The following is a 25,312-nucleotide window of genomic DNA, read 5'->3' on the forward strand; positions in this document are numbered from 1 at the left end:
AATGTACTGAGAGCAAGTTTCAAATGACACGCTTAGGCCTCATCTGCTCAGTATTAAATGTGCGTCACAATCAGCCATTAACTCATAGCTCGAATACACGACAAAATGTCGCCAGAATAATACCTGTTAACTGTTCAAAGTACTTTTAGCTCTGAAACATTAATTATTTGACACATTCACGCAATATTCTTCCCATTTTTAGACAGAATATTAACTCTTATAATCTCTTTTACATACGAATGCATATAACACTAGCATTTAATATTTAAACTCTATTTAATCGACATTTAAACAAAGAAAACTCTTAGTGATAGAAAATATAAAAATTTCGCTTACTCAATTTCTCGATTATGAAGGTTTTCAAAGGCAAACTCCTACTTTAGGCCGAATCCTCTGCAGCCTAACGTGCAATCAGTCACACGTTCACCCGTACTCATTCACCGATGAAACTCAATCCTCACTTTAGCTTCAAAGTCTCTCAAAAGTTATTTCTCCATTACAACTGATAGTTATTCTCGGTTCTAATTCAAATTTCTTCTCTCCTCAGAATCAAACCATCCGCTTCTCGAGATCGCACCATCTGCTCTCTCTCTCGCAAGGAGTGGTTTTTTTTTCCTTTTTTCCATTTTGGCTCCACCCATTAAGGCGGGGCTCATTCTCTACTCATCAATTTAGAATCAAATCTAAATGAATTTAAATTTATACACCCTCATTTTTCCTCTTTCAAGATATTTAATAAAATAACTTTACATATATTCATGTTAAGTGTCAGTGTCTTCTTTTTCTTTCTTTTTTTCCTTACGTCAACAATGTCTCTTTAGTAACCTGGGTTACACCCTCCCCTCTTGAATATATGCACGTCCCGCTGCATCTGCATATTTTTGGGGTTGAATCACAACCACAGGTGCATCATCAATAGAAGCAGCATTCCTCTCCTCCAAAGTACTACTGAATGCTACACTCAGACCTTGCAACAGAGATTGAATCACTACGGTAAGTGGATTCCCTAACTGTGGATACTCAAGCCTTTTTGCAGGCCGTCAGCTCTCTTTGCTGAACGCCTGGGAATAACTCCTTCCTCGAACTCTGTGTCATTCTCTCGTTCACTCTGATCAACTCCAATATTCACAGTTCCACTCAGAACTGTATTCTCTTTAGTTCTACTCTCAACCTCACAATCATTTTCTGTTTCAGCCTCCTGAGAAGGAAACTCAGAACAAAGATCAAATCCTGGCTCTTCCCTCACCGGAACCTCTGAATCAACACAACCAGGCTCCATCTCAACAAGAGGAACTTCTACTTCTTCAGATTCGAGTAAGTTCTTTCTCACAGATTCCACTGGAACTTCCTCTGAGAATCTACAGGTAGGTATACTTTCTCGTACAGGTTCAACAACAGGTAAGTCAACAGAGACATTATGAGGATTGCGGTAGGGTAAGTGTCCAGGGCTCACTAGAACTCGGGTTTCAAAATTCAACGTATCCCCAAATGCAGGATTAAAGAATTGATCAGTATCAGACTCATATTCACATTCAGACTCTGGTTCTTGTGAATCATCGTTACTCACACAAGCTCTAGTTCTGGGCTTGCAACCCTTTTTCTCAGATTGCTTCTCACATTGACCTGGTTGCAAAAATCCACAGGGCAACAACAAATCACGATGTACCGTCCTGAGAGGACCACTCTGCCCAACAGGTCGAATAGTGTACACCGGTAAGTCTCCCGCTCTCTTAACCACTACTTGAACACCTTGCTCCCACTTGTCAGCGAGCTTATGTTTCCCTCGCAACCTAACATTGCGCACTAGGACCCTGTCCCCTTCCTCAAGAGTAGAAACTACCAAGCGTTTATCGAACCTTCCTTTGTTACGCTCTGCTAGCTTAACAGAGTTCCCCTTAGCTATCTCGTAGCTCTCTCGCAGTCGATCTTTCAAATCTTTCACGTATTGAGAATGTGATTTGACTGGAACTTCTGCCGGTAGACCAAAAGCTAGATCCACTGGTAAGCGAGGCAATCGCCCAAACATGAGCTCATATGGAGCGTACCCGGTCGTGTCGTTGCGTGTACAATTGTATGCATGCACTAAGGGCTTCACGAACTCTTTCCATTTAGACTTCTCATTCTCTAGCGTTCCCAACATTTGGAGAAGCGTCCGGTTGAAACGCTCTACCGGGTTACCCCTGGGATGATAGGGCGTGGTACGAGTCTTATGAATACCTGCTACATGACACAACTCTTTTATTGTACGAGATTCAAAATCAGGTCCTTGGTCACTGTGTAGCTTCTCAGGGAACCCATAGTGCACCAAGAAGTTTTCCCACAGACATTTTGCGACGGTACGAGCTGTCTGGTTCTGAGTCGGTATCGCAACGGTGTATTTCATAAAATGGTCCGTGATGACTAATATATTCTTAGTGTTACTTTGATCTGGCTCTAGCGACAAAAAATCCATGCAGACCAACTCCAGCGGCCTACTGGTCTTGATGCTGACCAAAGGAGCTGCTCTGTCTGGGGGTCTCTTTCTGCGCACGCAACGCTCACACGTCTTAATCTTCTTTTCAACAGTCTGAGACATCCTGGGCCAGAAGAATCTGGACCTCACCAAGTCTAAAGTTCTCTCAATACCTAAATGCCCCATGTCGTCATGAAGACTGCACAACACTAACTTCCTGAGTCCAGCTGGCAGCACTAACTGATAGTGAGAGACTCCTTGTTCCTGTCTTCTCCTGTACAGCACTCCATTCCTTAGTTCAAGTCGACTCCATTCCCTCAACCACAATACCATTTCAGGTGTTTGACCCCTCAAAGTAACTGGCTTAGTCCCACTCTTCATCCACTCAATTATTACTCCAATCTCTGGATCTTTCCCTTGCCACTCTGCTAACTCCGCCTCTGAGAGATTGGGAAGGTCAGGTAGACCATGCTCGGCTTCGTGTCTTAACTCATTCGGCAAAGCATCGACACAATGAGTGAGGGACTCAACCAACGCAATTGAAGAGTGTGTCAACCCCAAATCTTCGGGTAAACCAATCACTTGATGTCGCTCACATATGGCTTTTACTACATCCGCCATGAGAACATCAGACTTGTTTCCAGGATCCGCAAGGTGGTGAAGTGTAAACTGCTCGATCCTTTCTCTTTCTTTCTGAGAGATTAGATCATCCAAGAGCTCACCATGCGGACACCGGGAAAGACCGTCTGCATCCTGATTCTGACTCCCAGCCCTATATTGGAGCTTAAAGGTGTAGGTCGACAAGCTAGACAACCAGCGGTAGCTGGTAGCATCAAGTTTCGCGGAGGTCAACACGTATGTTAGGGGATTGCTGTCTGTTACAACGGTGAAGTCTACACCATACAAATAATCATTGAATTTGGCTGTGACAGCCCACTTTAGTGCCAAAAATTCAAGCTTATGTGCTGGGTATTTTGCCTCACTTTTTGTCAGTCCCCTACTGGCGAACGCTATCACTCGCATCTGCCCGTCCTGCTCCTGGTAAGTGTCACGCCAAGCCCCGTAGTACTGGCATCGGTGTGGAGCGTATACGGGAGCTTGGGGTCAGCAAATCCCAGGACAGGAGCAGAGGTCAGTTTAGAAATGATAACATCAAAGGCATTCTGACATGCAATAGTCCAACGATCACCGAACTGCTCTTTAGTGTTAAAGTACTCGCCCCCCTCTTGTTTCCCACTGCGGCCCCTACGAAGTGGAGGGTACCCTTCAGTGAGTCCCGTGAGAGGTTTGACTATCTTCGAGTAATCACACACGAACCTTCTGTAATACCCTGCGAAGCCTAAGAAAGCTCTCAGCTCTTTCAAATTTGTGGGCCTTGGCCAAGTCTTTAGAGCTTCAATCTTAGCCGGGTCAGTCTTTACCCCATCCCTCGAGACAACATGCCCCAAATATTTTACTGATGTCTGGAAGAAACGGCATTTCTCAGGTGCCAACTTCAACCCATACTCTTTAAGCCGATCGAGGACCTGCACCAACCGCGACTCATGCTCTTCCAAGGTCTTTGAAAAAACTATCAAGTCATCAATAAAGACTAATACCTGCTTCCTGTGGAGATCACCCATACACCGCTCCATTAATCTTTGGAACGTACTTGGCGCATTTGTGATTCCCTGAGGCATCCTATTGAATTCCCAGAAACCAAGAGGGCACACGAAAGCAGTCTTGCACTTATCGGCCTCATCCATCTCAATTTGGTAGAACCCAGACATTAAGTCAAGCACTGAGAACCACTTCGAACCCGTAAGTACCGAAAAGACTTCCTCTAAGTTGGGTAGAGCGTACGCGTCCTTGATCGTCTGGGAATTCAGTTTACGAAAATCGATGCAGAGCCGTACCGAGCTGTCTTTCTTTCGGACTACCACTATAGGCGAAGAAAAAGGAGATTCGGACTCACGAATGACTCCAGCAGTCATTAACTCTTGAAGATGCTTCCGGACAGCATCGATGTCTTGGGGGTGAATCGGACGTCCCCTATGCTTGAAAGGCGTCTCGTCAGTTAATCTGATTTGGTGCTTCACTTGACCCGTATGACCAAAATCAAGATCGTGTAAAGAGAAAACTTCAGGCATGGAATTCAACCGGTTTGAAATTCGCTCCTTCCAGTCTGAAGACAAAGGAGAATCTCCGAAATCAAAGGTAAGATTAGCAGAGGTAGGTGCTGGTGATTCTACTCTGATAGGATTCTGGGCTGCGTTCTCTATCACTTTCTCTACAGCATGTATCTCCGCAAGTACAGCTTTAGGAGGGATCGTTATGTCTGTCTGAGTATCGTTCTTAAGCAAAACTGACAGCTGAGGAATTCGTCTAGACGGCAATGTGTGTACACAGCTTGCAACTGAAAGACCGCTTAGTGATGGGGTTGATGGCGGTTCATGAGTTACCCATTTCTCCATACAAGGCTCCCAAAGCTGAACATAACCATTCAGGACTACTGTGTTCCCGGCAGGCACAACCTCGATTTCACATGCCCCAATGGCTCACTGCTAGCTTGTCTCCATCTTGCTTCAAGGACATTAAGCACTGCCTGATACCCATGGAGATTCGAACAAGGATTATTCTGCCTTCCTCTAATGCAGTGGCCATAAAGTACATCCAGGGAGTTGGTACCTACCAGAACTTGCGACAGACTTTTTAGATCCGGAACTACCAAAGCTAAAGTAGGGACTTCGACTTCTGCACCTACAAACTCTTTCGGGAACTTCAAAGCCAGCTCGATGTAACCCAAATACGGCACGGCTTGCCCATTGGCCCCCTCTACCTTCAACAAATTTTCCAACGACTTCAGCGGGTGATCAGATAGATGTGACTCGTAGAACGACTGAGGAACCGTAGTAACTTGAGATCCTGTGTCTAGGAGACAATTTACTACTTTATCGCCGATAACGATCTGCGCAGTGCACTTTACTCCTACTAACCCCTCCGGCAGGTTCTTTAAAGGTATCTTAAGCTGATTGTTCGCGACAGGTGCTTGCTTACAACACTTAGGGCGGGTTCTTTTACATCTCGTCTCCGTATGCCCCACTACAGAGACATCCCTTAGTTTAAAGGCAAAGAGGAATTCCCATGCATAGAGTCCCACTGAGCCTGTTGCTCTCTCAACTTACAGCGCTTTTCCTCAACTTTCAGGCGATTTACCAGATTATCGCAGGTAACAGCCAAATGACCATCCTCTCCGCATCGAAAGCAATATCCGGGACGAGGTCGATTAGTCGTTGGTTGGGCCCTCCTAACATCTCGGCCAGTATCGGGTTTCAACAAATTCTGAGGCGGGAAAATTTGAGGACTACCGGCCGCCCGAAAGTGATCTCTAGAATTCTTTGGAGCAGCATTCTGAGCTTGCAGTTCAGCTACCTGTCGTCGTAAGTTAGCGACTTCTGAACTATCTGAATGTTCGCGCTTTACTTCTTGAGTCATGGAAACTCTCATGGCGGCTACCTGAGTGCACAACTCTTCCACTACTCCCCTCAAAACGTTCAATTCTGCTTTCTCAGAGCATCCGCTCTGGCGTTTCTGATCTGGATTTCGACTTAGAGTAGCAAGTTGAATCTGAACTTCTGCAAGTTGTTGTCTTAGAGAATCGCTTTCAGAAGTGCTAGTATTTGGTGTCTCATGTGAATATACCGATACTTGCTGAGTGGCCGCTCGTGGTTTCGGGTAAGCAACAGGAGTTTTCGACAACCCAAGGTGCTTTCTCATTCTCTCTTCTTTGGAGGTACGCTTACTCTCCTCTGCTCGGATTAACACAACCAATTCAGCGAAAGTGGGTGGCCGGGTTCCGCTCTTCCCTAACTGCAGGCTGTCAATGAGACCATTATCCCAACATCCCCTCATAAACTGTTTCAAAAGACAACGGTCATGATCTCTCTCCGTGATGCCTCCCCTCTTAATCGTCGAACTAAGAAGAACTTGCAACCGATGCAAGAAATCTGACGACTTTTCACCTTGGTTCTGCAAAGTGTCCATGAATTTGGCCAACAGTTCGTCCCCATCCTCTACGGAACCGTACACTGATTCTAGAATCTCTAGGTATACCGCAGGCAAGGCTGGAGGTCGCACATGCTTCACTACGTCTGCGGCAGGAGATAATAAGCTATCTAAGATCCTACGTACTCTTTGTAAATTGGAAATAGCCGGGTCACTTAGCAGGAGTTCTACACTTACTCGCCAAGTGTCAAAATCAGGTTCATTTGGAGGGTGAGGGCACCTCCCTGAGAAATTCCTAAGGCGAACTGAGGTTTGTTGTAACATTGCAGCATCAGCTGACTTCACTATGTGCTCTACTACCATTCTTTGAATACCCGGTGGGTCTACAACATTCACGGGGAAGCTCGAGCTAGTAGTCACTGTGACACCATCAACGGTGGTCTCTGGATCTGGGAAGGTCATATGGGCCATCCGTCTCTTGGTTGGGTTTTTGGATTCTAAAATTCGCATTCCTACTGTTTCTGCATTGGACGACAAGGGTATCGGAGAACGACGCGCTTCTACACTACTGAAATCATCACAGCTCACGTTTCGTGCTCTTTCTGGAGTACAGATAGTAGAGTGAACTTCTTGGAGTTCATCTAACTCCTCCTGAAACACATTAGAGAGAGGCTTCTCACTAGTCGTCTGGTTGCAGACGCTAGCCAAAGCTCGTACTTGAAACATAACGCTTGGGTTAGAGAGGCTTCCAAGGGTTAAGGGTAACATTGGTTTTAAATTCAGCATCGCAGAGCTGTGAGCATATTCCACAATAGTATGCTGATGGAACTCAGAAGTTTGATCATCAATTATCAAATTACGTTTAACTGAGCCAAACTTTTGCAAGAAGGTACTCAGCTCGTCGTCTGCCTCGGTCAATGTGAGGCAAAGTGAGCCTTTGACTAAGAGTGCATTTTCCACGTTCACATTCTCTCTCTCAATGATTTCCATTATCACAATGTAAGGTCAACACTCTGGGGAAATTTTTTTCTCGTTACAAGCTAGCGTGTTTTCTGCCTTACCTACTACTGCCCTTGTTGCTAAGCAACAGTCTCCTGGCTGGCTCGCCAACTTTCTGTAACATGCCTCGCGGCTAGAACACAACCCCACTCTCAAACTACGAAATATGCAGATAAGCATGAAGGTGGTGCACCACTCTAAAATTTGGACCAGCGATCAGAAGACTAGACTCGCTCAAGAGACCGTGTGAACAACAAGGGGAAAGAATCAAGGACACACTTGAACTGCGTTAGAACAGGTAAGTATATTTCGAGGAATTGATAAATAAAATAAAGCAATATAAGAATAATAATAGGATAAGACAGTAAAATTTCAGAATCTTGTCACATAACTCAAAAGAGGAAAAAAAAACAATAACTAATAAGAAAGACGGCAAAAAGTTTGTTCTGGACAAGTGAAAGTGTGACTTCTTTACACCTTCATCTATGTAGAGTTAACTCCTATTTAGGTTCAAGCTAATAAATTTAACTAATTCACTTCCCTTTTTTTTCACTATCTATATAAGATAAGGCTAATTTGACCTATTTATAGTATAATAATTTAATTTTAGTAGAATAATAGAATAATTTAATTCTGACTACAGTTAAACCTAATTTTAGCTATGTTTAAATCTAATTCTAGCTACAACTTTTTTTCACCCAATTACCCTTTAAATCCTCCTTTCAACTCTCGTCACCTTAGAGACAAACAAATGAGAAAAACCAATACAATATTCAATCAGAAATAAGAAAAAATATAAAAATGAAAATGTAATGAAAAAAACAAAAGGACTTGAAACAATCAAAAAGAAATAACAGCAACAGGGAAAATTGAAATCACACTAAGTCCAATTTAGTGCTCAACCAACAGTGTCAGTTTATACCAGGTTACCGAATTTCAGCTTCAGTCTGATGGTTCTTCCCCGAGATCCTTCTCCCGCAATTCAGGCTTAGTCAATACAGAAAGAACCGTGTGCACAGTCCTACCACTCAGCTCATTTCCTTGATCCAAGACTCGGTCCTTATATGGGCATGGCTCGCCAGTTCCCGCTCACAAAGGCTTCCTTTCTGATGTGCAACAGGAACAATACACGATCGAAATCTTCGTCAAACTCGTTCAGCATCCAGGAATGTGCAACGTCCGTCTCAGCAAATGGACATGGAAAGGGGAAATATAATAAAAGTGTCCAAAAAGAAAAAAAAAACAAGGGAAAGGGGAAAAAAAAAAAACCCAACCTTGCAAAAGACAAGGCCAAAGATACAGTTAGTCATTTCTCTCAAAAATATACATCATTACAACATTTAACCTAAATATAAACACATTAAACATCTCTGGCTTCAATTTCGTTTAACTTTTAGCACATTAAATTCCCATAAATGTACTGAGAGCAAGTTTCAAATGACACGCTTAGGCCTCATCTGCTCGTATTAAATGTGCGTCACAATCAGCCATTAACTCATAGCTCGAATACACGACAAAATGTCGCCAGAATAATACCTGTTAACTGTTCAAAGTACTTTTAGCTCTGAAACATTAATTATTTGACACATTCACGCAATATTCTTCCCATTTTTAGACAGAATATTAACTCTTATAATCTCTTTTACATACGAATGCATATAACACTAGCATTTAATATTTAAACTCTATTTAATCGTCATTTAAACAAAGAAAACTCTTAGTGATAGAAAATATAAAATTTCGCTTACCAAGAGTACTCAATTTCTCGATTATGAAGGTTTTCAAAGGCAAACTCCTACTTTAGGCCGAATCCTCTGCAGCCTAACGTGCAATCAGTCACACGTTCACCCGTACTCATTCACCGATGAAACTCAATCCTCACTTTAGCTTCAAAGTCTCTCAAAAGTTATTTCTCCAATACAACTGATAGTTATTCTCGGTTCTAATTCAAATTTCTTCTCTCCTCAGAATCAAACCATCCGCTTCTCGAGATCGCGCCATCTGCTCTCTCTCTCGCAAGGAGTGTTTTTTTTTCCTTTTTCCGTTTTGGCTCCACCCATTAAGGCGGGGCTCATTCTCTACTCATCAATTTAGAATAAAATCTAAATGAATTTAAATTTATGCACCCTCATTTTTCCTCTTTCAAGATATTTAATAAAATAACTTTACATATATTCATGTTAAGTGTCAGTGTCTTCTTTTTCTTTCTTTTTTTCCTTACGTCAACAATGTCTCTTTAGTAACCTGGGTTACAAATGCTTTAGAAATGATTGTGCTGCCATGGAAGGCTGTAACAGCACCTGCTGCTTAAAAGGCCCTTTTTGTGAATGATACATACAGTATGTGACTTGCAGAATATTTACCGCAAGCCTGCATGCATTTTGTCATTGCTATGTATATATTAGGTTCTGCGACTAGTATCATGTATAAACATAATACATACTCTGTATATACATACCAGTGCTCTGTGCAGGGTGGGCAGCCGCTCTAGAGCCCAGGGTGAGAGAGGGCCCTTGAAGGTTGACCAAACTGGCAATGAAACATTATAGAACCCCCCAAGGATGGGGCCTGATAGGTTCTTTGCACTGGAGCCTGTAAAATCCAGGTTATGCCACTTTCTATGCGCAGGAACACAAGGTATTTTAAAATCTGATTGGTAGTCAGATCCAAACATTTACATGGCTAATTTTTGTTTTAAAGAGATGTTTCTATTTTAAGGTCTACGCCTGCCCTTTCAAGCAGTGATTGTGAATGTCTGTGTGTGTCAGCCATGTGATGGACTGGCCACCTGTCCAGGGTGTTTCCCTGCCTACGGCCCAAAACAGTTGGGATAGGCTCCAGCACTACCTGTGACCCTACATAGGACAAGCGGCTATAGAAGATGGATGGATGGACCAGCCCTTTCAATCGGATGGAAATTTAATTCGGATCCAGTTCAAAAGGATAATATTTTTCGTGAGCTGTGCACTGAGTTGGGAAGAGTGCCGGCAATTGAGGAGATGACTTCTAGATGGCTGGGAAATCTGTAAATATATGGCAGGAAATGGGCCAGTTATATGTCTCATTTGGAAGGCTACTAGCGTTAAAAATATTCTTGTCTTTGTTGGAATCAATAAAAAACGTTAACAACAAAAAACTCTGGATCACCGCAGGGTTGTGTTCTCAGCCCTCTCCTGTACTCCCTCTACACCCATGACTGTGTGGCATCACAGAGCGTCATTGTCAAATTGTAGATGATACATTGGTGGTATGCCTGATAGATGCCCTACAGAGAAGAGGTGTGCATCCTAACACACTGGTGTCAGGAGAACCACCTCTCTCTCAACATTAAAAAGTCCAACCTTGTGGTGGACATCAGGAGACAAGACAGAGAGCACAGCCCCATCACCATCAACAACATCTTCAAGTTCCTTCAAGGCACACCAGCACCTTTTTTCCTCAGAGGACTGGGGAAGTTTTGACTTAACTCCCACATCAAGACCTTTTACAGAATTTGTGTATAACTTTGTTGTTGTTCCTTGTAATTGTGACATCAGATACATAAAAAGAATACACACAGTGTTTTACCTTTCTTTTTTAACTTTAAAAATGATCTTGAGACGAGCATGGTGTGGATTAAACTGGGTCAGTCGTCATTCTCAAATGAACATGTATAACGTGAGCAAGGACACTTGCAATTGTTCCAAGGAAAATGAAAGCTAATAACTTAATGTTCATTAACTTTTGCATTGATTTTGGTCTTATTAAAAGTGACAATAAATAAAGAGTTAACAGCATTGTAGTAATGTGTTATGAGACATTATGAGCAGTTCTGTTCACTTAAACACTCATGTTACCAAGTGAGTAATTGCCATCAAATGAAGCTTTTCTCTTTTCAAGTGACTGATAATCGTTTCCCTCTATTCTTATTCACATTCTTTATAAAGTTTTCAATCAAATCACTGTATAATTTAACAATTTATTTTACTAAAAATACGAGATAAATCTGCTTTGGAACTAAATCTGGAACTTGAAGAACCAAACTATCCCACTCTTTTGCTGCAAGCCCCCAGATATCAAGCAAAAAACGTCAGGCCCCTCAAGCACCTGCGGGCCCAGCTCGCCCTCCCCCTCCTCCTGTGAGAGCTCTTCGACCTCTGCCACAACGCCAGGGCTCACACCCTCCTCCATCTGCTCGAGGTGAACCAAAAACAACTGATACCAGCTCTCAGTGATATGTGTTGGGTCCCCGCTATGATAACAGTAACTTTCTCAAATGTTTACAAAACAAGCGGGAACCCAGTGTGCCTGTATCTTTCTCTATTGCTGTTCGATTACATCATAGAAAGTCTAAGGCCTTCAAAAGCCATTCAGCAAACCCATCTAATCTGGTGCCTATTACACGCCAAACTAAGATTGCTGTGGGGACAAAAACTGTTAAGTTAGCACTTTTAAACATCCGCTCACTTAAAAATAAATCACTAGTCAATGATTTAATAGTCAGTGACTTAATAAGCACATACAACCTGGATTTTATGTTTCTAAATGAAACTTGGCTAGAAGACAGCTGTAGTGCAACAGTCCTTAATGAAACATCCCCTCCTAACTTTACTTATTTGAGTGTCTGCAGAGAAGGTAGAGGTGGGGGTTTAGCTGCTCTGTTTAAAGATGTCTATCAATGTAAGCAAATATCATTTGGGAATTACCCGTCTTTCGAATATCTGGGTAGTGTGTTAAAAGGTGCTCCACGCATTTTACTTATCATTATTTACAGGCCTCCAAAATACTCTCCAGCCTTTGCTGAGGACTTTACAGAACTGTTATCAACAATTACCACAGAGTTTGACTGTTTTGCCATTGCTGGAGACTTTAACATTCACATAGATAATGCAGAAAACAATATGACAAAAGCAATCATAACTGTTTTAAAAACTTTTGATCTGACTCAGCATGTACATGGACCCACACACAATCATGGACACACTCTAGATTTACTTATCAGTAAGGGTCTAAACATTTCACCGATTGTTATTAAGGATGTAGCACTATCTGATCATTTCTGTGTTTTCTTTGATATATTGATCTCTCCTGCCATTGAAGCTAGATCTGTGTCTGTCAAGAACAGATGCTTAAATGAGAACACTAGTGTACTATTTATGAAGGCTATATCTTTAACATCAAGTATATCTGCTGACTCTGTTGATTTACTCCTTGATTCTTTTAACTCAAAAGTTAAAAGTGTAATTGATGATATTGCTCCTGTGAAAGTCAGGAAGAAGAGTGGCAGACAAAAAGCACCTTGGAGAAACTCAACAACAGTGCAAAATATGAAAAGACAATGCAGAAAAGCAGAGCGCATGTGGCGGAAGACAAAACTTGTAGTCCATTATAACATCTACAAAGACAGCATCCATGCTTTTAATATGGAACTAGGCAAAGCTAGACAGACTTTCTTCTCGAATATTATAAACAGCAACTTAAACAACACACGCACTCTTTTTGCGACTGTAGAGAGACTGACAAACCCCCCAAGCCAGATTCCCAGTGAAATGCTCTCAGACAGTAAGTGCAGTGAGTTTGCTTCTTTCTTCTCCAAAAAATCAATAATATCAGAAAGGTGATCAGCACATCCTTGAGTTGTGCTGGGGTCAGGCAAATCAAACCACAACCTGAGAAAGTAGTTACTATGTCTGATTTCAAAGAAATTGATGGCAAAATTTTGGAAGAAACCATACAGCACCTTAAAACATCAACCTGCACCCTTGATGCACTTCCCACATCTTTTTTCAAAAGTGTGTTCAACTGTTTAAAAGCAGATCTCCTAGAAGTGATAAACTCATCACTTCTCTCTGGGAGTTTTCCAAACTCCCTGAAAACTGCAGTTGTCAAGCCCCTCTTGAAAAAGAGCAATCTGGATAAGACCATATTAAGCAACTATAGACCGATCTCAAATCTTCCTTTCATAGGCAAGATCATTGAAAAAGTTGTCTTCAATCAGCTGAACAAATTCTTGAACTCAAATGGATACTTTGACAATTTTCAATCTGGTTTCCGACTGCATCACAGCACAGAGACAACGCTCATAAAGATAATAAACGATATTCGCTTAAATACTGATACAGGCAAATTATCAGTACTGGTACTACTCGACCTCAGTGCTGCATTTGACACTGTTGATCACAACATACTTCTTGACAGGCTCGAAAACTGGGTGGGGCTTTCTGGGATGGTCCTAAAATGGTTCAGGTCATACAGAAGGGAGAGGTTATTATGTGAGTATAGGAGACCATAAGTCTGAGTGGACGTCCATGACATGCGGAGTCCCTCAAGGCTCAATTCTTGCGCCACTCCTATTTAACCTGTATATGCTCCCAATGAGCCAAATAATGAGAAAGAACCAAATTGCTTACCACAGCTATGCAGACGACACACAGATCTACTTAGCCCTATCACCTAACGATTACAGCCCCATTGACTCCCTGTGCCAATGCATTGATGAATTAAACAGTTGGATGTGCCAAAACTTTCTTCAGTTAAACAAAGACAAAACTGAAGTCATTGTGTTTGGAAACAAAGATGACGTTCTCAAGGTGAATGCATACCTTGATGCTAGGGGTCATACAACTAAAAATCAAGTCAGGAATCTTGGTGTGTCTCTAGAGTCAGACCTTAGTTTCAGTAGTCATGTCAAAGCAATAACTAAATCAGCATACTATCATCTGAAAAATATTGCAAGAATTAGATGCTTTGTTTCCAGTCAAGACCTAGAGAAACTTGTGCATGCCTTCATCACCAGCAGGTTGGATTATTGTAATGGACTCCTCACTGGCCTTCCCAAAAAGACCATAAGACAGTTGCAGCTCATACAGAACGCTGCTGCCAGGATTCTGAGCAGAACCAGAAAACTTGAACATATCACACCAGTCCTCAGGTCTTTACACTGGCTCCCAGTTACATTTAGGATTGATTTTAAAGTATTATTACTGGTATATAAATCACTCAATGGGCTAGGACCTCAATATATTGCAGATATGCTCACTGAATATAAACCCAACAGATCACTCAGATCATTAGGATCACATCAGCTAGAAATACCAAGGGTTCACTCTAAGCAAGGAGAGTCTGCTTTTAGCTATTATGCCAGCCGCAGCTGGAACCAGCTTCCAGAAGAGATCAGATGTGCTCCTACATTAGTCACATTCAAATCCAGACTCAAAACACATCTGTTTAGCTGTGCATTTACTGAATGAGCACTGCGTCACTGTGTGTCCGACTGTTTGTACTGTATTTTATTTTATTTTATTCTAAACTGTTTCAATTATTCTTATTTTTTTTTATTCTTATTTTAATCTCTTCTATGTAAAGCACTTTGAATTACCATTGTGTATGAAATGTGCTATATAAATAAACTTGCCTTGCCTTGCCTTGCCTTTCTTTAAAAGTCACTCTTCATTCAAGCCCACATAAGAATATTTTCAGTTCTGTTAATGAGAATATTTTTCCAAAAACCACACCATATCGATTCATATATATGGGAAGTTCTTCAAAACTTGTCAGAGCGAACAACGTTAACTAAGAGGGGTGAAGCTTAGCGAAGGGTCAATTTCAGTGCTGTGTTGCAATAACGTTGTAATACAACACAGTCCTTTGCAATACAAAAGAGTTTTTTCTGTCATTTATTTCTTATTTGTTTTGTTTACTTTCCTTTTTCTCCAACTTGAATGCATGAAGAACGACACAGAAATAGCTATCCAGGTGTGCTTGAAGGCAGCATTAGTTACGGCTTTTAAACTCGTAAGTAAGAACTTCCCAGACAGACTGGAAGGCAGTGTAAGACCTGTGTGTAGTGATTGTGATAGATGGACTCTGGTGAGTTGAACTGATGGATGCAGAACTGGTCACAGCAGTGGATATCTCATCTGGCTTGAGTTCATTAGAGCACAGCTGCAGAACATTAACTCCAGATGAACTGTTCATCGGCCTTTAGATGGGCTCTCCTAAGAGATATTACCACCAGTCAGAGCTGCTTCTCAGGTCCTGCTCCAACTGATCCACCATGCTTTCATTCAAATATGACAGACAGGAGCATAGGGCTGTGTGTGAACATACAGACTCCTGCCAAATTGAAGAGTTGGTTGCGCTAGTGCTATACTGTAGATCCTGAAAAAAAATAAAAATAATAGGATGAATCTTATTCATCATGTCTAGGTCCACCTTGGTCTCATGAAGTTGTAAAAATTGCATAAATAAATATGTTTGAAACAAATTTGTTCACTGATGTTTCCTTTCTTAAATTAAAGTTGCACAGGAGGCTAGCTAAAATGTGATTCCTGTATTGTATTAATTAGAAATTCTGTTTGTTGTTTGGATGTTCTCTATGCAAATAAATGTCATAGGCCTACCTATTTATGTGAACCAAGTCATACTAAATCTTACATTTTTCTTTATCGAAAAAAATTATTACTAGTTATCATGAGATGTTGTCCATGTCCCATTACACCCCAAAAATTAGTAAATAAGCCCCCAATTATTCATTATTGTCATGCAACTGGTCATTTGAGTATGCTTTATATATATATTTATATATATATTCCCATTATTCACAATAGTAATTCTCATTAGACTCTCAATACTGTAAGACAATTTTTACCGTATTACTGCCAAATATATTTTAATATGTACATACTATGATAAAACATACAGTTTTATTAAAACTATCATACATTAAAGTCAGTATAACAAATGTATAAATGTAAAATAATATATGATTATTTAATTCATAATAATAATAAAAATGAGATTTTGTGCATAATGGTAGTTAGAATTTGGGGGGAAATGTGCATAGCCGTCAGGCGTGGAGCTACCCGCAGGACTGCGATGACACCCGCCTCAAGGCCGGCCGCCAAGAACCCCAAGAAGGCTTCAGAGCACCCCTGAGACGGGCAGCCCCGGTACTCAGGAAACTGCACTAAGGGAGCTGGTAAGCAGACCACTCCCTCCCCCGCCAGAGGGTCGGGTGGAGAATCCTTATTTCTTTACAAATTTTATTTAGCCGCAAGTGGCTCACGCTCCCAACCAGTCGCGTTGGTTAATTGGGCCTGTCCAACTCGGCTATGCGATTCAGTTCGCCAGGTGCCGCCCAGGTTCAACTGCGTTCGCTCCACCACGGTGAGAGGTGAGAACGCCGCTGCCTTACGTGTGGAGATCGACCTCCCTTCTGTGGAAGGGCGCAATAGAGCCTGTCCCTCCAGCCGAGGTGAAGAAGGGGTTTTACAGCCCTTACTTCATCGTACCCAAAAATGGCAGCGGGTTGCGGCCAATCCTCGACCTGCGGGTTCGGAACCGGGCTCTGCACAGACTCCCGTTCAAGATGCTCACGCAGAAACGCATTCTAGCAAGCGTCCTGCATCTGGATTGGTTCGCAGCGGTAGACATGAAGGACACGTACTTCCATGTCTTGATCCTTCCTCGACACAGACCCTTTCTCTGGTTTGCCTTCGAGGGTCAAGCCAAAGTCATCCCCTTCGGCCTGTCCTTGTCCCCTCACCTCTTTTCACCAGAGATGCACAGTTGGATCAGTGCTTTCCTTTCTGCAGGAAAAGTTGGAGGGACGGCTGTCCCCCTCCACCTTGAAAGTGTATGTAGCTGCCATATCGGCACATCACAATGCAGTGGATGGTAAGTAATTAGGGAAGCATGATTTGATCATCAGATTACTGAAAGACGCAAGGAGGTTAAACCCTCCCAGGTCGCACCTCGTTCCCTCATGGGATCTCTCCGTGGTCCTTCGGGGAGCTCCCTTCGAGCCCCTTGAGTCACTAAAGGCACTCTCTCTGAAGAATGCCCTCCTGACAGCGCTCAACTACATAAAGAGGGTAGGGGACCTGCAGGCGTTCTCTGTCAGCGAACTGTGCCTAGAGTTCGGTCTGGCTTACACTCACGTCATCCCGAGACGCCGACCGGGCTATGTGCCCAAGGTTCCCACAACCCCTTTAAGGGATCAGGTGGTGAACCTGCAAGCGCTGCCCCAGGAGGAGGCAGACCCAGCCTTGGCGTTGCTGTGTCCGGTGCGTGCTCTTAGCATCTACTTGGATCGCACGCAGAGCTTTAGAAGCTCCAAGCAGCTCTTTGTCTGCTTCGGTGGACAGTGGAAGGGAAGTGCTGTCTCCAATCAGAGGATCGCCCACTGGGTCGTCGATGCCATCACTATGGCATACCACAACCAGCACGTGCCGCCCCCTGCTGGCCTATGAGCCCATTCTACCAGGGGTGTTGCGGCTTCTTGGGCGTTGTCCCACGGCGCCTCTCTAGAACACATGTAGAGCCGCGGGCTGGGCAACACCTAACTCCTTTGAAAGGTTCTATAAACTAAGGGTTGAGCCAGTTTTGTCCCGTGTGTTTTCAGGTGACACAAACAGGTAAGTTCGGGTCAGCTGGCCGGGTGTATCGCTTGTGCCCCTCCCTTGAGGCGAAGACGTGCGCTCTTTCCTCAGTTGCGTTCGCAAGAAGTGTGAACCCTGGACGTTCTTCCTCCCTAGCCTAGAGGCCGTCGAGTCTTCGGAGAGGCTCGCTGCCGCCCCAGTACGGGCATCACCAGGCCCCCATACTGAGGTAAGTGCTCCATGTGTGCTGGTTGTCCCCTAGGAACACCATGTGATGTGTATTCCGCAATATGGTTTCCCTGCCAGTAAACCGCATCTTCCTTGGGCAGAGGGCCCTCTGTCTTTGGTCGCCATGTTTGTAGTAACTCCTTCCCCCTTCGGTAGGATCTACCACAATGCCGCTCCGCATGATGTGCTTCTTCCACTCCTAACCGGTAAGACCGTGTGTTGTATTCCACCTAAAATCCCCCAACCCCCTCTCGGGGCCGGGAGTGGTATCCGCGGTGTCCTCCTTACTGACGCAACCTCCGTTCCCTGATTTGATCATCAGCAAGACGTTGTGTCCCTCCTGCCACAACACTGAACCAACCGCTGAAATGGCCGGGTCTTTGGCTCGGCTCCTCAGTGCAATACCTTATGTGTGTTTGCAGCATCACTCCTTTTATACCCGTATGTCCGGGGGTGTGGCATGCAAATTCCACATGCCAAATTCCATTGGCCTTTTCTCAAGATCAGAGATGTCTGGGCTCCGCAGGAGCGAGCCCTAGTGTCAACTCATCGACACAACGTCTCGTTCCCTCGATCAGGGAACGGAGGTTACGTTAGTAACCAAGACGTTTTCTGTACTGGTTGCCAAGCAGCATTTAGAATAAGGTGGAAGTCAATACAAAAGAGGCACAATATCTCAATATCGCTCACCTGCTGCTTGCATGTATAATCTTCTCTTGTTTTCCTCCTTTCGGCCTCAAATGGCTGCATTTGTCACCGTGGTTACACAGTCTCTTATCTCATTAGCTGAGATCATCATGGCTTCTTCAAAGGGATTTGTGCTGACTGCATGTGTGTAATAGGAGTTTTTGAGATTAAACTCAATTTACATAATTGGCAGAAATTACAGAAGGTTGAATTTCTATCTATAGGCAATAACTTAAACTTGTATTTATTTACATTATTTATGCATAAAAAAGGACTTAAAACTATTTATTTTTTAATTTTGTTTAGTTCTGAGGTCAAATTATTATTTGTTTTAAAGACCACTGAGCAAATGGTTGCTGCTTGTTGGGCATCGCCTTGCCGCAACAATCCAAACTGCACATGGCTTCTGATGAAAGGAGCATCAGACAACCTCTGTCAGCAACTGACAAATGCTTAAATATGGCTGCTATGGCATGTGGTTTGATTAAAATTGTGCCTACCTCCCTCTTTGGTTTTATGATGCAGAGGTGGTTAGCAGAGAATTAATGTATACTGTAGTTTATGGGCATCATACATACATTTAAGCATATAGATACCTTACTGGTATCCTTTGAAGGGTGCACGCCACAGCCGAAACCCAGGATTGAACCAGGGACCTTTAGATCTTCAGTCTAACTAGCTCCCAATTAAGCTATTTTGTCCATCCTGACTGTCACCAATGTCATCTTAATCTCTATTTTAGGTTGGTGGACACAGCTTGTTAAGGCCTTATACTCCACCACCAACAGCTCAATGGCCCGCTCATGCCAAAGAAGCCCCCTCCAGCAACAAATACATGTGTGTATGTATATAGTGAACGAGACCTAATATTTATTTTAATTACAAATGAAAAAATGCATTAATTAATAACTATTACATTAAATGCTATAACGTTTAATTTTAACCAAAGTCACAGTCTGTCCATCAAAAGGCACGTATCTACATAACAGTGCAATAAATTGTAAAGCATTCAAAACTTGTTTTAGAAAGACTGGGGAAACAGAAATTAATGCCTTTGCAACATCTTATTTGCAGTGTTGACAGGATGCACAAAAACAATGTCTCTACCTGTATCTGAAGTGTTTATCAGCTGGAATGACATGGGTGCTGTCACAGCCTGTGAACAGAGCACACACATATAATGATTTTGCTTTTTGCAGGTGCGAGGCAATTTCATTCAGGGAAAATATTTCTGCCTCACCTTGAATGGTCAAAAACCAAATGAGGCAAGAAAATTAATCAATACAAATAATATGATTTTGCTTCAACAAAGTAATATCAAAATCTATTTTATTCTGTCTGGCCTTAGGAGAGAGGTGTGCATAGTGATATGTTTTACCAAATTGAATTACATATAGACACACAGGGTCAAAGTTTATGGTGGGATTAGAAAAGAAAAGGACAGTATACAGTGAGGAAAATAAGTATTTGAACACCCTGCTATTTTGCAAGTTCTCCCACTTAGAAATCATGGAGGGGTCTGAAATTGTCATCGTAGGTGCATGTCCATTGTGAGAGACATAATCTAAAAAAAAAAATCCAGAAATCACAATGTATGATTTTTTAACTATTTATTTGTATGATACAGCTGCAAATAAGTATTTGAACACCTGAGAAAATCAATGTTAATATTTGGTACAGTAGCCTTTGTTTGCAATTACAGAGGTCAAACGTTTCCTGTAGTTTTTCACCAGGTTTGCACACACTGCAGGAGGGATTTTGGCCCACTCCTCCACACAGATCTTCTCTAGATCAGTCAGGTTTCTGGGCTGTCGCTGAGAAACACGGAGTTTGAGCTCCCTCCAAAGATTCTCTATTGGGTTTAGGTCTGGAGACTGGCTAGGCCACGCCAGAACCTTGATATGCTTCTTACAGAGCCACTCCTTGGTTATCCTGGCTGTGTGCTTCGGGTCATTGTCATGTTGGAAGACCCAGCCTCGACCCATCTTCAATGCTCTAACTGAGGGAAGGAGGTTGTTCCCAAAATCTCGCAATACATGGCCCCGGTCATCCTCTCCTTAATACAGTGCAGTCAGCCCTGTACCATGTGCAGAAAAACACCCCCAAAGCATGATGCTACCACCCCCATGCTTCACAGTAGGGATGGTGTTCTTGGGATGGTACTCATCATTCTTCTTCCTCCAAACACGGTTAGTGGAATTATGACCAAAAAGTTCTATTTTGGTCTCATCTGACCACATGACTTTCTCCCATGACTCCTCTGGATCATCCAAATGGTCATTGGCAAACTTAAGACGGGCCTTGACATGTGCTGGTTTAAGCAGGGGAACCTTCCGTGCCATGCATGATTTCAAACCATGACGTCTTAGTGTATTACCAACAGTAACCTTGGAAACGGTGGTCCCAGCTCTTTTCAGGTCATTGACCAGCTCCTCCCGTGTAGTTCTGGGCTGATTTCTCACCTTTCTTAGGATCATTGAGACCCCACGAGGTGAGATCTTGCATGGAGCCCCAGTCCGAGGGAGATTGACAGTCATGTTTAGCTTCTTCCATTTTCTAATGATTGCTGCTCCAGTGGACCTTTTTTCACCAAGCTGCTTGGCAATTTCCCCATAGCCCTTTCGAGCCTTGTGGAGGTGTACAATTTTGTCTCTAGTGTCTTTGGACAGCTCTTTGGTCTTGGCCATGTTAGTAGTTGGATTCTTACTGATTGTATGGGGTGGACAGGTGTCTTTATGCAGCTAACGACCTCAAACAGGTGCATCTAATTTAGGATAATAAATGGAGTGGAGGTGGACATTTTAAAGGCAGACTAACAGGTCTTTGAGGGTCAGAATTCTAGCTGATAGACAGGTGTTCAAATACTTATTTTCCTCACTGTATTTGTACTCATATGAAAAGTATAGTTTCTAAAGGAACATGTCTGTGGTCATATTGGTAGTGTATTCATCCACCTGTGGTCAGTACTTCTAAAAGTAATTTAGCCACTGAACATTTCACTGAAAATAAAACTCAATACATTATCAAATCTTTTTAAACTTATACACTTATATTAACAGACAGATACATTATAAAACAGACAGATAAACAGTTGAGCTGTAAATAAAGCCCATTTGTTATGTATAGAGGTCATATCATAAAAAATCCCATTCTCCTTGCTCTTTTGAATTACACAACTTCAATTTACTAATCTCATTGATCTTTTGAATTAATTAGAAGTGAATTAAAGAAATGCAGACCTAAGTGGACGTTGGTGAATGTATGCTAGGTCCTTCATTTTAACTGGTTCATTTACATGAAATGTCTGGGGGGGAAAAAACCAACTATTCACTTAAATAATTTGGTTTTCTCAGCACTACATGAGAGAGAGAGAGAGAGAGAGAGAGAGAGAGAGAGAGAGAGAGAGAGAGAGAGAGAGACAGAGAGAGAGTGAGAGAGAGACAGAGAGAGAGAGAGAGAGAGAGAGAGAGAGGACCATCTGAGGTTAATTTTAATGTAAAATGAAATGGACGTTCAAAGGACATGTAGGCGGACATTCCCCCATTCATTTTCAATGGCCGGTCTTTTTTTACCGGGAACACCACAATTGTAACTTTGTGCCATTTTGTGCAAAATAAAAGCATTTGAAAACAAACTGCCTGGTTAAACATTAAAGTACACTAGTGTGTTAAATAGGGCAGAATGTTTTCATATTTTATGCATAAGCTCAGGTCAATGAGGCCTACGATCAATAAGTTCCACAAAAAGAAATACAAAACCTTTGCTAATTGAAAGAAAACAAGTTAGCAAAAAGATCTAATCCAATAGTTGGTGATAATATAGCAGAATGAGAGATTTATAAACAACTGAGTGTCCAGGAGCATGTTCATGTTCTCATATGTGCATGTGTGCTTGTAAACATAAACGCCTCGGACCTGTGCGCGCACACACACACACACACACACACACACACACACACACGTGCACTTACACACATGCAAATGCACACACAAACACACACAAACTCTTGAGTATTACATGCTTTATTTTTCACAGAGATGAACTTCCAATATTATCCAATATTACCACACAAACACACACACACACACACACAATAGAGGGTTTTTAAAATCATAAATGTATTAACTAACATAAAGAAATCGAATAAACATTTAATAAACCATTCAATTAACCTTAATCAGGCTAACATTACATTCATTTCTTACTGTACAGTTTAGATGAGACATCTCGGTTTTTCTTCAGTTGTAGCCAATAAACAGAAAACCTTAAATTTTAATAAAAATTAGCATTAGAAAACTTTCTGTATGCTATTTTAAGGTTGTCCCACATAAACCTCCCTGCAACATTTTTGGAAGGTTACTTAAATAAAACCTAAAAATTACCATTAGAGAACATTCTGCATAAGTGCTTTTAAGGTTGCCACAAAAAAACTGTCATTTAACCAACGGGAATGGGACCCATATGCTAACGTAAGAGGAATGTTCTGTGTTTGCTGGGTCCTTGTCACAGACTATTCACCTTTGGCTTGCTCACAGGGGTTTTGTAAGACAGTATTTCTCTGTAAAGCTGCTCTTTGCGAAAAGTAGGCCTTTTACACAATTAAATGATTGAAAAAACTATTGTTGAATTATAAACATATTGACTGCTAAGTTAAGTTAACTATAAATGATGACTTTGGACTTTACTGGGAAGAAAATATAGAAATTGTACCTCTTATAATATTAATTGACTACCACTGTCCTATACTTGGTTAATTAAGCTTAATTAATCACACACACAGGCATACACACATGCACATACACACATTTGTGTGTGTGTGTGTGTGTGTATATACACATTCAGCCTAAAATGTTCAATCTGGCCACCCCATTAAAAAAATTCTGCCCTGAGGCGCCACTGAGACCAGCATGACAATTCATACTGGTCTAAGCTCATCTTTTGAGCAGGGGTTGAATTCAAAATCACATGGCTCAAAAATCTGAGGAGGGCACATGTTGCAAGATATTTATTTAAGATATTTCGGAACATGATTCAAATAAATGATCACACATGGTTCTTAAAATCCCTCTGGACCCCACAAAATCTATCATCTGTTCAATAAGCTCAGTTGTAAAAATGAGAGCTCCTTAGAAGATGAGATGCTAATATATGCTATTAAATCAATTAAGGAGGAGCATGTTTGAGCTGCCCTCAGTCAGGGAACACATGTATACCGCTTATTCTCATTAATTTATCAAGAAGTGAGCCTGACTCATCGGCACCTTACCTGACTGCTTCTCTAATAGTGCTGTGAATATGACAGAGCCTTTGTGCTACAGAGCCCCCGATTAGCTTTTATATATGCTCTCTCTAGACCACACACACACACACACACACACAGAAAATCTCACAGTCCTGAACACTTTGAAAGACTCAGATATTCAACAATGTTAAGGGACAACTTTATGTACTGTTAAAAGGCATATATTAGATAAACTATAACAATAGACCTTAAAAATGAGGCTGTGAGAGATAGACACAAAATCTGTTAATTATGTTGCACTATCATATGGTCTAATTTCCAAATCACATTTATATTTCTTTATATATTTTTGTAATACTTTAGTATTTCAGTTGTTTCACCTAAATAGCTATGAGATTCCATTTAATCACTGAAGTTTACTTGTAAAGTTGTTGATGTATTTTCCAAAGAGTTGTACACTATAAAGTATAGACTGTCTTGATTTCATGTGAACATTTTTAAATGAATGGCACAAATAGTCACATGACCAAAGCCATTTAATTCCACTGTGCACATCTGAAAGATGATATCTGTGTGTCAATGCTCCATAAATGGAAAAAAGATTAAACTGACATAATATGCATACAATTACCATATTTGGTACATATGGTGTATTTCCACCCAATTGAGGAACCTGTACCTAAACTTAAATCAGATGGAACTATACCAGTTCTGATAACATTGTAATGAGGACAAAGAAAGAACTTTATATAAAAAACTTGACAGTTTTCAGTACAGTATGTGAGGCTGTAATAACACGAGAACAGCAGAGCTGACTCACTTGAAAGATTTTGATGGGTGACTCAGTGAAAGCTCTTGTGTTGTTTATACAGTATTCTCCTGTTTTGTTCTGCAAAACGTTACTTGGACAAGATGGGTGTCTATGATAGAAGAGATAGAAAACAACAGGAGGACAAGAGCAACTCATATAATTGGCACCTCGTATAATTAAATCATCACCACAAGTGAATCGTCAAAAACAAAATAAGAAGAAGGTGATCCGTCTCTCAGCTGTGATGAGCCGTAATGCTGAAGTTGTTAGCTTAAAGCCATTTAAAGCTATTTCCTAGCTTTAGTAGTGTAGTGTAGACAAGCGATCACGAAGAGCTGTTTAATTGACACTGGCTGACATGGATTCACTTCACATCACCTAACTGGCTCATATTACACACAAAAATAATATTTTTAGCCACCACCTGCTGGCTAACATATGTAATGTAAAAAAAGACAAACAGAAGCTCTTAACAGATCTGCACTGCTCTTACACTTTAGTTTAGAATGGCACGAACACAAGTTGAGTGATACACACACAGTGAAGCG

The sequence above is a fragment of the Xyrauchen texanus genome, chromosome 15 (genome assembly GCF_025860055.1).
Source record: "Xyrauchen texanus isolate HMW12.3.18 chromosome 15, RBS_HiC_50CHRs, whole genome shotgun sequence".
In the NCBI taxonomy this organism is placed as follows: domain Eukaryota; kingdom Metazoa; phylum Chordata; class Actinopteri; order Cypriniformes; family Catostomidae; genus Xyrauchen; species Xyrauchen texanus.